The following is a 13,805-nucleotide window of genomic DNA, read 5'->3' on the forward strand; positions in this document are numbered from 1 at the left end:
GGTTGTAAGAAGGAAGGGGCCATAGTTCTGCGTGCATGAAGGACTGTGAATGCATGTGCCACATGGCAAGGCTAGGGATGTGGGCCACTCACTTCGACGGTGCAGTTGCTAATGACTTCTCTTCTTCCCCTGTACATTTCATCTAGGTCAGCGCCCACCAGAAGAAGGATATTTGGGTTGCCATCGCCAAGGACGTCCGGACCCTGGGGGTCCACCACAGACGGAGCACCCACTGCCGGAAGAGATGGGAGGACATTCGCCGCTGGAGCAAGAAGACGGCGGAGGCTCAGCTGGGCATGGCCTCCCAACGTGGGAGGGGTGCCCGTCGAACTATGACCCCCCTGATGTTCCGGATCCTGGCGGTGGCCTACCCTGAGTTGGATGGGCGCTTGAGGGCATCACAGCAGACACAAGGGGGTAAGTACAACATCATTCTGCGGACTTTGCACGCAGTGAAGGTGTCTGGGTGGGGGAGGAGGGCTGTGGGTTTCCCTAGGCCAGGCCGAGTTCCGTAGGCTAGGCCCCTCCGTAATGCAGGCCATGTGGCACTCCACCCCACCTCTGTAGAGTGCCAAATACAGGTATACATGCCCCTGTGTCATCTATGTGTGCAGATGTCCACCACAGCCATGTAGGCCATATCCCAGGAACTGCATCTGTAGAGGCCAACAGTGCGGCGTAGTGCAGGGGGCTGCTGTGTCTGTATTGTCCGCCAACGGTAGCGGTAAGCCATGCACTCAATCTGTTTTTCTTCTGTCGTTCCCCCCCCCTTTTTGTGCTCTCCCTGTTCTTGTGTGCATCAGCATCATCAGGCGGAGGTACAGTGACACCGGAGCACGAGGGAGCTGCATCCCACATGGCAATGGAGGGCCACACCACAGACTCTGAATACACCAGTGGGACGGAGGGCGAGGGGAGATTCACGGCAGTCACAGGATCTGCAACGAGCGACACGGACTCGTCCTCCGATGGGAGCTCCCTTGTGGTGGCAGCAAAGTCTGTGCCCCCCACTTCTACAGGTACAGCTGCCACCCTCCCTACCAGCACCGCCCTCCCAGCAGCCCCTCAGCCTTCACCCCGTGCCCGCTCACCCAGGAGGGTGGGCATCACCTTCGCCTCAGGCACATCAGCCCCTGCCACTGTCACCTCTGCTGCCCTCAGTGAGGAGGCCATTTACCTCCTCAGGTCACTCACTGTTGGGCAGTCTACCATTTTGAATGCCATCCAGGGTGTAGAAAGGGAATTCAACACACAAATGCATTCCTGGAGGGCATTCATTCTGGTCAGGCTGCCATTCATCGAACCCTGCAAACTCTGGCCTTAGCACTGATGGCAGCCATTGTCCCTGTCTCTAGCCTCCCCCCTCCAACTTCCTGCATCCAGACCCAATCCCCTGTACGCCAGCCTATCCCAAGCACACCATCAGACCAGCATGCACACACGTCAACACCCAAGGGAAGCTCAGGCAAACATAAGCACCACACATCCCACAGGCACTCACGCAAGCATCACACACATACAGACACAGCAACATCCACTGCCTCCACTGTGTCCCCCTCCTCGTCGTCTACCTCCTCCATCCCAGTCTTGTCTACACTCTCACCTGCATGCACTATCACTACAGCCACTAGGTCCTGCACCAGTACACCCACCAGCACACCCTGCTCACCTGCACTCACCACCCCCACTACCATTTACATGTCCCCTGTGTCCTCTCCCAGTGTGTCTGTGACGCGCCCTCCCAAAGTACACAAACGCAGGCACACACCCACCCAATATACATCCACCTCACAACAGCCTCCAGCGTATGCACCTGCACCCAAAGCCACAAAAGTTACACCTCCTACAACCACCTCCTTTTCCTCCACTCCCAGACCCCCTCCAGCTACCCATCCCAGTGTTCCTAAGAAACTTTTCCTGACCAAGCTTGACCTCTTTCCCTCCCCCCACCCCCTCCAATTCATAGGTCCCGTACTAGCACCTCAGCCAAAAAATCTCCGGGACCAGTGGTTCCTGTTGTTAGAGGAATGTGGAGTACACCGGGCACCAGGGCAGCCAGTGTGACACGGAGCCACAGCACAGCCAGTCCCCCCCTGTGAAGCACCAGAAGTTGGACAGTGCCCGGCGGGAGTGGGGGAAGACTCCAGCCAGCAAAGCCGCTCACAAGGGTCCCGGGGGGAGTGTCCACTCAGCTGTGACTCCTCCCAAGGTGGGGAAGGGGCTAAGAAATCACCAAAGTCTGGGAGGAGCAGCACGGCGGAGAAGACCGCCCTCATCCCCGCTGCCCAGGAGGCCACCGCCAGCCCCATCGTCACTGGCCAGGAGGCCACCGCCAGAGTCAGTGCCCAGAAGGGCAGGCCGATCGTCACTGGCCAGGAGGTCTCTGCCAGAGTCAGTGCCCAGGAGGGCAGCCCCATCATCAGTGGCCAGGAGGCCACCGCCAGAATCAGTGCCCAGGAGGGTAGCCCCATTGTCACTGGCCAGGAGGCCACCGCCAGAGTCAGTGCACAGGAGGGCAGCCCGATCGTCACTCGCCAGGAGGCCACCGCTAGAGTGTGTGCCCAGGAGGGCAGCCCCATCGTCAGTGGCCAGGAGGCCACTGCCAGAGTCAGTGCCCAGGAGGGCAGCCCCATCGTCAGTGGCCAGGAGGCCACCGCCAGCCACAGCCCAGCTGCCCAGGAGGGCCCGGCAGCCACAGCCTAGCTGCCCAATGAGGGACCGCCAGCCCCAGCCCAGCTGGGCAATGAAGGACCGCCATGGCAAGCACCGCTGAACAGGGCAAGCACCGCTGAACAGGGCAAAGACCGCCATGGCAAGCACCGCTGAACAGGGCAAGCACCACTGAACAGGTCAGAAACTTCAAACTCAAGCACTGCTGAACAGGGCAAAGACCGACATGGCAAGCACCGCTAAAAAGGGCAAGCACCGCTGAACAAGGCAAAGACCGCCATGACAAGCACCGCTGAACAGGGCAAGCACCGCTAAACAGGTCAGAAACTGCAAACTCAAGCACTGCTGAACAGGGCAAAGACTGCCATGGCAAGCACCGCTGAACAGGGCAAGCACCGCTGAACAGGTCAGAAACTGCAAACTCAAGCACCGCTAAACAGGGCAAAGACCGCCATGGCAAGCACCGCTGAACAGGGCAAGCACCGCTGAACAGGGCAAAGACCGCCATGGCAAGCACCGCTGAACATGTCAGAAACTGCAAACTCAAGCACTGCTGAACAGGGCAAAGACCGTCATGGCAAACAGGGCAAGCACCACTGAACAGGTCAGAAACTGCTAACTCAAGCACCGCTGAACAGGGCAAAGACCGCCATGGCAAGCACCGCTGAACAGGGCAAGCACCGCTGAACAGGTCAGAAACTGCAAACTCAAGCACCGCTGAACAGGGCAAAGACTGCCATGGCAAGCACCGCTGAACAGGGCAAGGACCGCCAATTCAAGCACCGCTAGCCCATGAGTGGCAGGGACAGTGACGCAACTGGAACCGTCACGGGGAGAGTGATGCACTCTGGGCACCAGTCCCCCTCCAGAACCAGTGGAGACTGTCATCCACTACCTCTGCCCTTAACAGGGTGAAGCACTCTGGGCACCAGTCCCCGTCCAGAACCAGTGGAGACATGCATCCACTCCATCTGTCCTTAACAGGATGAAGCACTCTGGGCACCAGTCCCCCTCCAGAACCAGTAGAGACTGTTATCCACTTGAGAGACTGTGGCTTTGCACTTCCCAGGATGGTACAGTGGGCAACCCACCCACTGTAGAGACTTGAGAGACTGTGGCTTTGCACTCCCCAGGATGGTACAGTGGGCAACCCACCCACTGTAGAGACTTGAGAGACTGTGGCTTTGCACTCCCCAGGATGGTACAGTGGGCAACCCACCCACTGTAGAGACTTGTGAAACTGTGGCTTTTCACTCCTCAGGATGGTACAGTGGGCAACCCACCCACTGTAGAGACTTGTGAAGCTGTGGCTTTGCACTCCCCAGGATGGTACAGTGGGCAACCCACCCACTGTAGAGACTTGAGAGACTGTGGCTTTGCACTCCCCAGGATGTAACAGTGGGCAACCCACCCACTGTAGAGACTTGAGAGACTGTGGCTTTGCACTCCCCAGGATGGTACTGTGGGCAACCCACCCACTTGTGAGACTTGAGAGACTGTGGCTTTGCACTCCCCAGGATAAATCAATGGGCATGGACCCCCTCGTGGATCTGGCGTGATGCACTCATCCGGCTGAGGTGCCCCCCCTACCCTTCCCCCTGAGGGGCCTGTTGTATTTCTATCTGATGCCCCGGCAGTGTTCTCTCCGTTTTGATCAGGTATCTGATGTGGGCCTCACCCATGCATTTTGGGCCCAGTGGTCCACGGACAATGAATGGTGCATTACCTGCACTACTAATCGTGATGTATATTTTGTTGAATGTGTATATATATCTGTATATATTTGGTTACTGTATTTTGACATGTTACAATGGTTGAACTCATTTCCTTTTGTCTTTGCATTCTTCCGGGGGTTGTTACTGTAATGTTTGGATATGCATTGGTGTGTGTGTTGTAGTGGGTGAGGGTCGGGGTGGGTTTGGGGCTGTTGCGTGTGTGTGTCCCTGACCTTTGCCTCCCCCTCCCCTATGTCGTAGATGCAGTGCTCACCGTTGTCTTCGCCGCCGGCATTGATGATGGTCGTATAGGAGCAGGAAGTCTATCGCAGGGAGAATTTGGAGTTCCGGTTTCATGGTGTTGTCGTTCCTCGTGGGGTGTGTAGAGGTGAGCGTTTTCCCTTTGAAATGGCTGTTTCCACTGTGTTTTTATCCGCGGTGAATCCGCCCTGGAAAAGGTGGCGGATTGGTGGGTTGTGATACTGTGGGCGGTACATTGTCCTGCGCCTGTCTGTTGGTGGTGACCGCCAAGCATTTTGTCTGTACCGCCGTGGTGGTCGAAGTGTTAAAGTGGCTGTCTTTGTTGGCGGTTTCTGCCACGGTCATAATTCCCATTTCTTTACCGCCGGCCTGTTGGCGGTCTTACCGCCGCTTTAACACCGTCCGCCAGGGTTGTAATGACCCCCTATCTGTTATTCCAACCCCCGCCTGCAGCCAGGCCTTGCAGCCAAGCCCTTGTATCCACCCAACCCATAGCCACGTACAGCCTTTGGTCGTGCGCAGTGCAGGTTGGCCCCAGGGCCTGTCTATGTCAATGGATCTGTGAGTGGGTGCATGAGTCTGAGTGGGTGCATGAGTGTCTAAGTGGGTGTGTGAGTGGGTGCATGAGTCTGAGTGAATGAATTTGTGTATGGATGAGTATGTATTTTTTCTTTCAAATTTTTCACATTCATGAATATTTTGGGAATAATTCACAAATATTTGTGAAAATTTGGTGAATTTTCAGGAATATGACACAGTGACATACAATTATTCTAAACCCATAATTTGCCTCTAAAGCATAACAATATTCTCAAATTTTCTCAAAGTATTTGCGAAATATTCACAAATGTGCCGCAGCCAGAGATATCCAAATTTGTTTTCCCTTCAACTTCTCAAATACTACTGAACAGATCTACACCTTTTTCTTGGCCCACGGTTGATGGATCACCCAGAAACTTTCAGTGCACAATAAGAATGAATGGGGCACTTTTTTTGGAAAATTTCGCGAAGATTCGTCAAAGGGCACCAAAAATATAGGCAAGTCAAAAAAAAAAATTCTATGGAAACATGGTCCCAACTATAACAACCTAGTGGTGAATAATATTGCCGTTTCCAATAATATGTCAGTGATCCTTCTTACTATGGGTCCCTTTTTTATATTTTTCCAGAAAGTCCATCCATGGTAGTTTGTTAGAGAAAGATTACTGGAGGTTACTTTATGAAGGGTTTGTGTTGAAGAAAACAAAAATAAAATATGTTTGATCCTGTTAAATATATATGTAGTAAGTTCCGTTTATAAATGAGTGTGCAGAAGGATGGGCAGAGTCTGACTGCCACTGAAGTTGGCCACCCAAAGGGATCCCCAGCATCAGAGAGCCTCAAGGGATGTGGTGGTGTTCTTGGAGCTGCTGAGAGTGCAGATATGTTGGGTCTCCATCAATGTGGCCCCTGGGATCCGATCATCTCTGCACACTGTACCACTGGCCTGATTTCTGCCACGGAGGAGCCAGTGACATTGCACAGAGGGCCTTTCCCATCATTTGTAGGGGTGTAGAAATGATGGTGCAGGCTGTGAGGCTGAGTTACAGCCCCCGATCACATCAACAGCATCATCCTGCATCAGGGCACTGGATGGACAGGCTGCACTCCCTACTCTGGTTTTTCTCCCACCTTTTCTGTTTGGCCCTGCTAAGAGTGAGAGCATCTCAGTCTGGTTCCCTGTGGCAGAGAGTGCGGTGCAGCACTGAGACTGCATGCCGAGGCCCCCTTTTGGCACCTCCTTGCCCTTTAGGCCTGCTGATAAGCTGCCCGCACTCCACACAGCTTCACTGACCTTCTCCCACACCATGCAGATGGCAGCAGCACTACATGGCATGCCAAGCCTGGCTTCCAGAAGGATGAGGCCATGCAGGAGTGGGTCACAGTGGCTCGAGGGCATAACCAACCAAAAGCATGTTGCCTGGCATAGGGGCACAAGACAGCTTCCCTGCCCTCCTCACTTTGTCTCACTTAGCCTCACTTTGCTTTCTGGGTCTGTGTTTGTCACCCCTTTCTTCTTTCGGTCCTGTTATGGGGCCTGAGGTGGCTCAGTCGGGCCCCTATTTAGGAGAGCATGGTGCTGTGGCAGGACTACGTGGCTAAGTGTTCCCTCCCAGCAACTCTTTATCCCTCTGGCCTATTGTGAAGCAGAGCCCCAGCTTTTTGACACCTGTGAGGGTGGTCTACTGGCCCACTGGGCCTGATGGAGGGGCCTGTTTGGATTTGGGCCCAGTTGGGGTTGCTGGACTTTACATATCAGGCATCAAGGAGAGGTCCATTGACTTCTGTCCCACCATGGTGCAACCCTGACATCACACTAGGCTTCCCCACTCCTGGGGTACTCTTGGACCCTCTTTGGACTCTCTAAATGTCCTGACCGCTCCTGGCTCCCCCTGGTCCCACTTGTTCCACCTACTCCCTTTTTCCCTGCCACCCTTCTTCCCTTTTCCCCTGCCAGCAGTGACTTGACGCCTCCTTGCCTCTTTGAACTGAGGCTGGGGCTTCCTCAAGGACCCTGGTGCATGGCTACTGTGCCTGGGGTGGAACAAGACAGGATAGTGGTACATTCTAGGGTCCTGGGCCGCTGCAGCTTCTGCCAGTGACTAAATAAGGCTGGAGCCAGTTGCCCTGTGTGGCAGAGAACTCTCCTGGACTTGGGATCTTCCATGCTGAAGGAATTCAGCATGGATACAGGGTGCTGACACGTTCTCTCCCTCACTGTGTGGTGGGCTCCCTAACTGATAAATGAGGCCCTCATCAGTCCTGCTAGTGGGCCTAGTATCCGGATCCCATCCTTGGATGATGCTTTCTGGTAAGTAGATCCATCAGCTGCTCTTTACAGAAGTTGTTTTGCAGACCTGCCCCGCAAAGGCACCCCTTGTGCATCTACTACCCCAAACAACCCTGCTTTGTCCAGCCGTCCTCCGAACTCCACAATTGATTTCATCCTCCAGGAATTCACCATGGTGAACCACCGTCTAGAGGGCATGGATGCCAAGATATCCAACCTCACTGTGGTATCGTGGTCTATCCGGGCCAACATAGCAGGCTACCATGGCAGGGTGGAGGAGATGAAGCACCTCTGTCAACAGATGAGGAGTGACTCTACCACATCTTGAATTGCAACTTGGAACTATCGTACCTATGCAACAAACTCACTGTCCTAAAACTTCGGAGCTGTAGGGACAATCTCTTCTTTTTTCATTCTCACACTGTGCGGAAGGTTCCAATGTCTTCTTTAGAGATCTCCCTACCCGCACTGGGCTGGCCTTTTCCCCTCCTTTGGCGATTCAACTAGCCCAGCACCTGAGTCCACAACACTTGCAAACAGTGGGGAGGGTGCACCCCCTCATTGTCTGCTTCCTTTGTCAAGAGCAGGTTCGACAACTCCTGAACTGCTACCAGTACCCATGGTCGATATGACTTCGAGGGCAACAAGAGGAACGAAGTCCTAGACCTCTGGCCCCAACTGCAGAAGCTGGATATCTAATTCTCTCTTTTCAAGCCCATGAGCATGCAGATCACGAAGGATGGCAGATCTAGGGATTTCCTTTATCCTGTGGAACTGGGGTCATTTCTGCAGGACCTCATGGACCAAGGAATGGACATGGCACCTGTGGAGGCATCAGTGGTGCTTTACTCGATGGACGACCTCCACTTGGTAAGCAGGGACCGGGCCGCAAGGGTGGGATGGCCATTAGGACAGGTCACCAGACCACACTGTCAGATCCCAGAGCAGCAAGGACAAGACAATACAGGCAGTGGCAGAGCTCACAGAGGAACAAGGGTGCAATAAATCCCACTCTCTACTGAAACCTGGTTTGCACGAGAACTGAAGCACCCCCCTCTGGTCTGATTGCTACTTGCTTGATCTGACTGCTGCCTGCGTGTGCCTTCATTGTCCTCTTGATAATAGATGAGTATTGTCATATTGCCTGAGTGACTGTTTTCTGCATTGCTGTTTTGCTGTCTAATGAGTCTGATTCTATTCTTTATGCATTGTTATTTGTTGACTATTACTGGAGCAGGATGTAGCCTGTTACCCACCCTGCTCAGCCCATGTTCTTTTCCAACCCCCCTGCATCTAGGACCACCCTATTGTGTCTCCTGTATCCCTTCTGTTGCATCCCTCCCTCTTCCTCTGGCTGCACTCTGCCACTCCTGGGCCCCAGAACCTTGATCTCCAGGCTTTGCTGATGTATCATTGCTCTGTCATCTCCATTGGCTATACTCTTTACTCCTGCACACCTGGTTGGTCCAGGCTGCCCCCCTAGGGGGTTGTGTGGCTGTTGTGAGTCCTGGGTGCCTTCTGGGGGCCTGGGAATACATTTCTGCTCATTCAACATGGACCTTCAGCCTCCTGCCCGGACGTCTACTTTTGGGCCTTTCATTCCTCTGGTTTCTGAGGTTCCCTCTGCTGTCCTGGTTGACTTCCTCCCATTCCCAGGGGCCTCCTGCATTGTGTGGGCCCCCAGGTTTGGATTCATGGTTTAGAGTTACCAGACATCACCCGAAACATTGGACATTGGCTCCTCGCCAATTTGTCACTATTGCTTACCTCTTCCCTGGTGTTCCCCTGCATTCCCTTGCTCTGCCCTTAGCTTTGGGCCTTCTTTCTGGCTTCTCCTTTTCTCCCTGCCTTTCCCTCCTCCCTTCCCACCTCCTCCTCCCCCTCCACCTGTGGATCTCTTTCTCTACCTCTCTCTACCTTATTCTTCCTTCCGCTCATATCCTCTCTCTTGTCCTGAGTACCTCACTCCTCCCTCTCCCTCCACCACCTTCCTCCCTAATGTGTTAGCACTACTGCTTCCCGATGGCCGGTAGTGATCTTGACCACCGAAACCCTTGCATACCATCTCATGGAATGGCAATGGCCGAACCCATTTTATCAAACCCAAGAAGGTACTGGCCCCCCTCCAGAAGACTCACCTCTCCCATGAGTGGTCAGAGAAATTACATCACCACTGGGTAGGGAGGGTAATCCACAGCAGCTGCCCCTCCTCAGAAGCCGAAGAGCCAGAACAACCTTGGGTATGCTGAATGGTGATCCTCTTGCACCTAACAGTCCTCAAGGTATGGACTGACTCCTGCTGCTGTTATGCTTCATCAAGCTTTGCCTCTGTAGGCTGACACTCTGTGAAGGCTCTGTGTATGCGTTGACAGGGCCCAATGCCAGTTTTATGGCTCAACTACCTCCTCACTGAAATTGAGGCCACCCATTGGCTCATGGAGGTGGATTGGAACCTGGCCTGAGATAGTCCTAAAATCGCACCAGCTCACTCAATGTGGGCAATAACGCTGATCAGTCTATTTTGGGGGACATTGCCACAGACCATGGTCTCGTGGATCATTGGAGACTCTTGCACCCCACATTTTGTCACTGGCATATGATACCCAATTTCTTATGGATCACTTTCCAACCTCCCAGACATTGGTGGCCATCTCACAGGAGGTGTGGACCCATGAGGGTGCAGTCTCAGACCGTTCCCTCCTTTCTCTCCATATAGGGCTATTCTCGCCAGGCCGCAAACCATGGCGCGTTGATGTCTTACGCTATTGCTTCCCCCTGGGCAAATCTTAACTCCAATACCTTATTTCCTCCTATCTAGAGCACAAGAGGTGGTCAATCACCTCCCCACATACCCTGTGGGTGGGAGCTAGAGCAACCATTCAGGGCCAGTTAATGAGAGACGCTATCCTTGTCAACAAATGGAGGCAATGCAGCAGAAGGCCCTTGAGGACGACACTGTTTCTGTCACCCACTACTAGAATAACTACCCTTCAGTCCCCATCTGACACCATCTGGAGAAGGCCCACATTGACCTTAATACATCCTATAACTACAAGGCTGAGAATGCGCTGAAACAGCTGAAGAGCCACCACTATTAGGGGGGTGAGAAGGTGGGGAGATTATTGGTGTCTCAGCTAAACCAACAGGAGGCAGCCTTGGCCGTCCCGCCCATCAGATCCATGGGAAGAATCATCCTGAGCACAACTGCAGGACATGGGGAACACGTTTGCAGATTTCTACCAGACCCATTACATCCCGCAGGTGGCGGTGGACCATACCCATCTGGCACCTTTTTTGATGGGGTGCACCACACCTGTCTCAATGATTTAGGCAGATACTTGCTCTGAGGGGAGGTCACAATGGTGGAAATTGCGCAGACAATCTCAAACCTCTCATCCCAGAAATACCCAATGGAGGATGGCTTCCCAATGGAGTTTCACAAATGGGTTGGTGAGAATGTGGTGAATTCTTTCTACGAAGCCTTCCAAGAGGCAGAACACATGGGCTCTGTTGGACCTGGCTTTTTGACAGGGACATCCCCAAATTTTTTGTCTCCTTCCTCCTATTTTTTCTGACCTGTTGTTGTTGGCTTTTGACCTCTGGGCACTTTACCACTGCTAACCAGTGCTAAAGTGCATATGCTCTCTGTGTAAATTGTACTACTGATTGGTTTATCCATGATTGACTATTTAATTTACTTATAAGTCCCTGGTAGAGTGCACTACATGTGCCTAGGGCAGGTAGATTAAATGCTACTAGGGGGACTGCAGCACTGGTTGTGCCACCCACCTCAGTAGCCCCTTAACCTTGTCTCAGGCCTGCCATTGCAAGGCCTGTGTGTGCAGTTTCACTGCCACTACGACTTGGCATTTAAAGGTACTTGCCAAGCCTAGAACTCCCCTTTTTCTATACATAAGTCACCCCTAATGTGTGCCCTAGGTAACCCCAGAGCAGGGTGCTGTGTGGGTAAAAGGCAGGACATGTACTTGCGTGGTTATATGTCCTGGTAGTGTAAAACTCCTAAATTCGTGTTTACACTACTGTGAGGCCTGCTCCCTTCATAGGCTAACATTGGGGCTGCTCTCATACATTGTTGAAGTGGCAGCTGCTGATCTGAAAGGAGCAGGAAGGTCATATTTAGTATGGCCAGAATGGTAATATAAAATCCTGCTGACTGGTGAAGTCGGATTTAATATTACTACAGTATTCTAGAAATGCCACTTTTAGAAAGTGAGCATTTCTGTGCACTAAAATCTTGTTGTGCCCTTCAATCCACGTCTGGCTAGGTTTAGTTGACAGCTCCTTGTGCATTCACTCAGACACACCCCAAACACAGGGTACTCAGCCTCACTTGCATACATCTGCATTTTGAATGGGTCTTCCTGGGCTGGGAGGGTGGAGGGCCTGCCCTCACACAAAGGACTGCCACACCCCCTACTGGGACTCTGGCAGACAGGATTGAACTGAAAGGGGGCTTGGTGCATTTCTTAGAGACTCTTTGAAGTCACCCCCACTTCAAAGGCACAACTTAGTATAAAACAGGGCCTCTGCCCTACCTCATCAGACACTTGCTGGAGAAGAAACCTGAACCAGATACTACATCCTGCCAAGAAGAACTGCCTGGCTGCTCAAAGGACTCACCTGTCTGCTATTCTACAAAGGACTGCTGCCTTGCTGTTGGCCTGCTGCCTTGCTGAACTCTTGTCTGGCTGTAAAAGTGCCCTCCAAGGGCTTGGATAGAGCTTGCCTCCTGTTCCCTGAAGTCTCAGGACCAAAAAGACTTCTCTCTTCCTCTTGGACGCTCCGTGCGCCGAACTTTTCGACGCACAGCTTGTTCCGCGGCAAGAAAAACGGCGCACACCGACGCTGATCAACGCAACGTCTTCGGGACAACCGAAACTTTGACGCACGGCCTCGCAAGGACAACGCCGCCCGACTTTCCAGGAGAAATCGACGCGACGGCTGCCGTGAGATCAAAACTTTGACGCACGGCCTCGCAAGGACAACGCCGCCCGACTCCGCAGGAGAAATCGCCGCAACGCCTGCCGTGAGATCGAAACTTTGACGCGCATCCCCACAGAACGACGCGCAGCCGGAAAACAAGCAGGAAAATCCACGCACAGACCCGGGACATCTGGTACTCCCCGCAAACCACAGTAAGAGACTGTCCGCGCGCCGGAAGACGACGCCCGACTCCCCGCGTGGAAAATAACGACGCAAGTCCGTGTGTGCTGAGGAGAAATCGACGCACACACCAGGTTTCCAAGCACCTCTTCTCCTGTGGCCCTCTGAGGAGATTTTTCACCAGAAACCAGGTACTTTGTGTTTGAAAGAGACTCTGTTTACTTTCTAAAGACTTAAGACACTTTCTATCACTTTTCAGTGATATCTTTACAAATTCGTATTGCAACTTTGATCGTTTTTGACCTGAAGATACCCAGATAAATATTATATATTTTTCTAAACACTGTGTGGTGTATTTTTGTGGTGTTATGCTATGGTGTTGTATGATTTATTGCACAAATGCTTTACACATTGCCTTCTAAGTTAAGCCTGACTGCTCGTGCCAAGCTACCGGAGGGTGAGCACAGGCTGATTTTGGATTGTGTGTGACTTACCCTGACTAGAGTGAGGGTTCTTGCTTGGACAGAGGGCAACCTGACTGCCAACCAAAAACCCCATTTCTAACATTGGTGGCAGCGGTGGGATAGGACTTGTGTTTGTGCAGTGACATACAGTAGCTAAGTATTTCACTACCTACCCACAGTCGAAGGTCAACTTGATTTTTCATCTTTTTTTGCTTTTGGTTCTCTGATGTCCTCCTGGATATACTATTGATATTTTGGACTTTGGATTTTGGTTCTTGCCAGTAAGACTTTGTCAGCAATGAGATTGCTTACCTACTCTTTCTTTGTGCCTACTGACCACCTCACTAAGGCTGACCTAAGGAAGCTTTGCAGAAAATGGGGCCTTCCTGTAGCAAGGAGATCTACTAAGGCGGAGATGCTACATGCCTACATAGTCTGGGGGGAAGAAAGATGGGCAGAGAGAGAGGCAGCAAGAAACCAAATGACTAAGTACCCCTCAGATGAGGAGGAGGACTACTCACATGAGGAGGAAGACTACTCAGATGAGGAAAAAGAACCAGTGGGAGATGAATGGCTCCTAGCTCTAGAGCGGTGTATGGAAGAGCTAGATGAGCAGCTTGAAAGGGCTGAGGCAGCAAGTCTCTTAGCCCTGGAAGAAGAAAAGATTGCAGCTCAAGAGCTGAGCTGTAAAGAGCTGAAACTGGAGGCCGGAAGGGCTGAGTCCAGTTCAGATGGTGGCAG

Source organism: Pleurodeles waltl, chromosome 1_2 (assembly GCF_031143425.1).
Source record: "Pleurodeles waltl isolate 20211129_DDA chromosome 1_2, aPleWal1.hap1.20221129, whole genome shotgun sequence".
NCBI lineage: Eukaryota > Metazoa > Chordata > Amphibia > Caudata > Salamandridae > Pleurodeles > Pleurodeles waltl.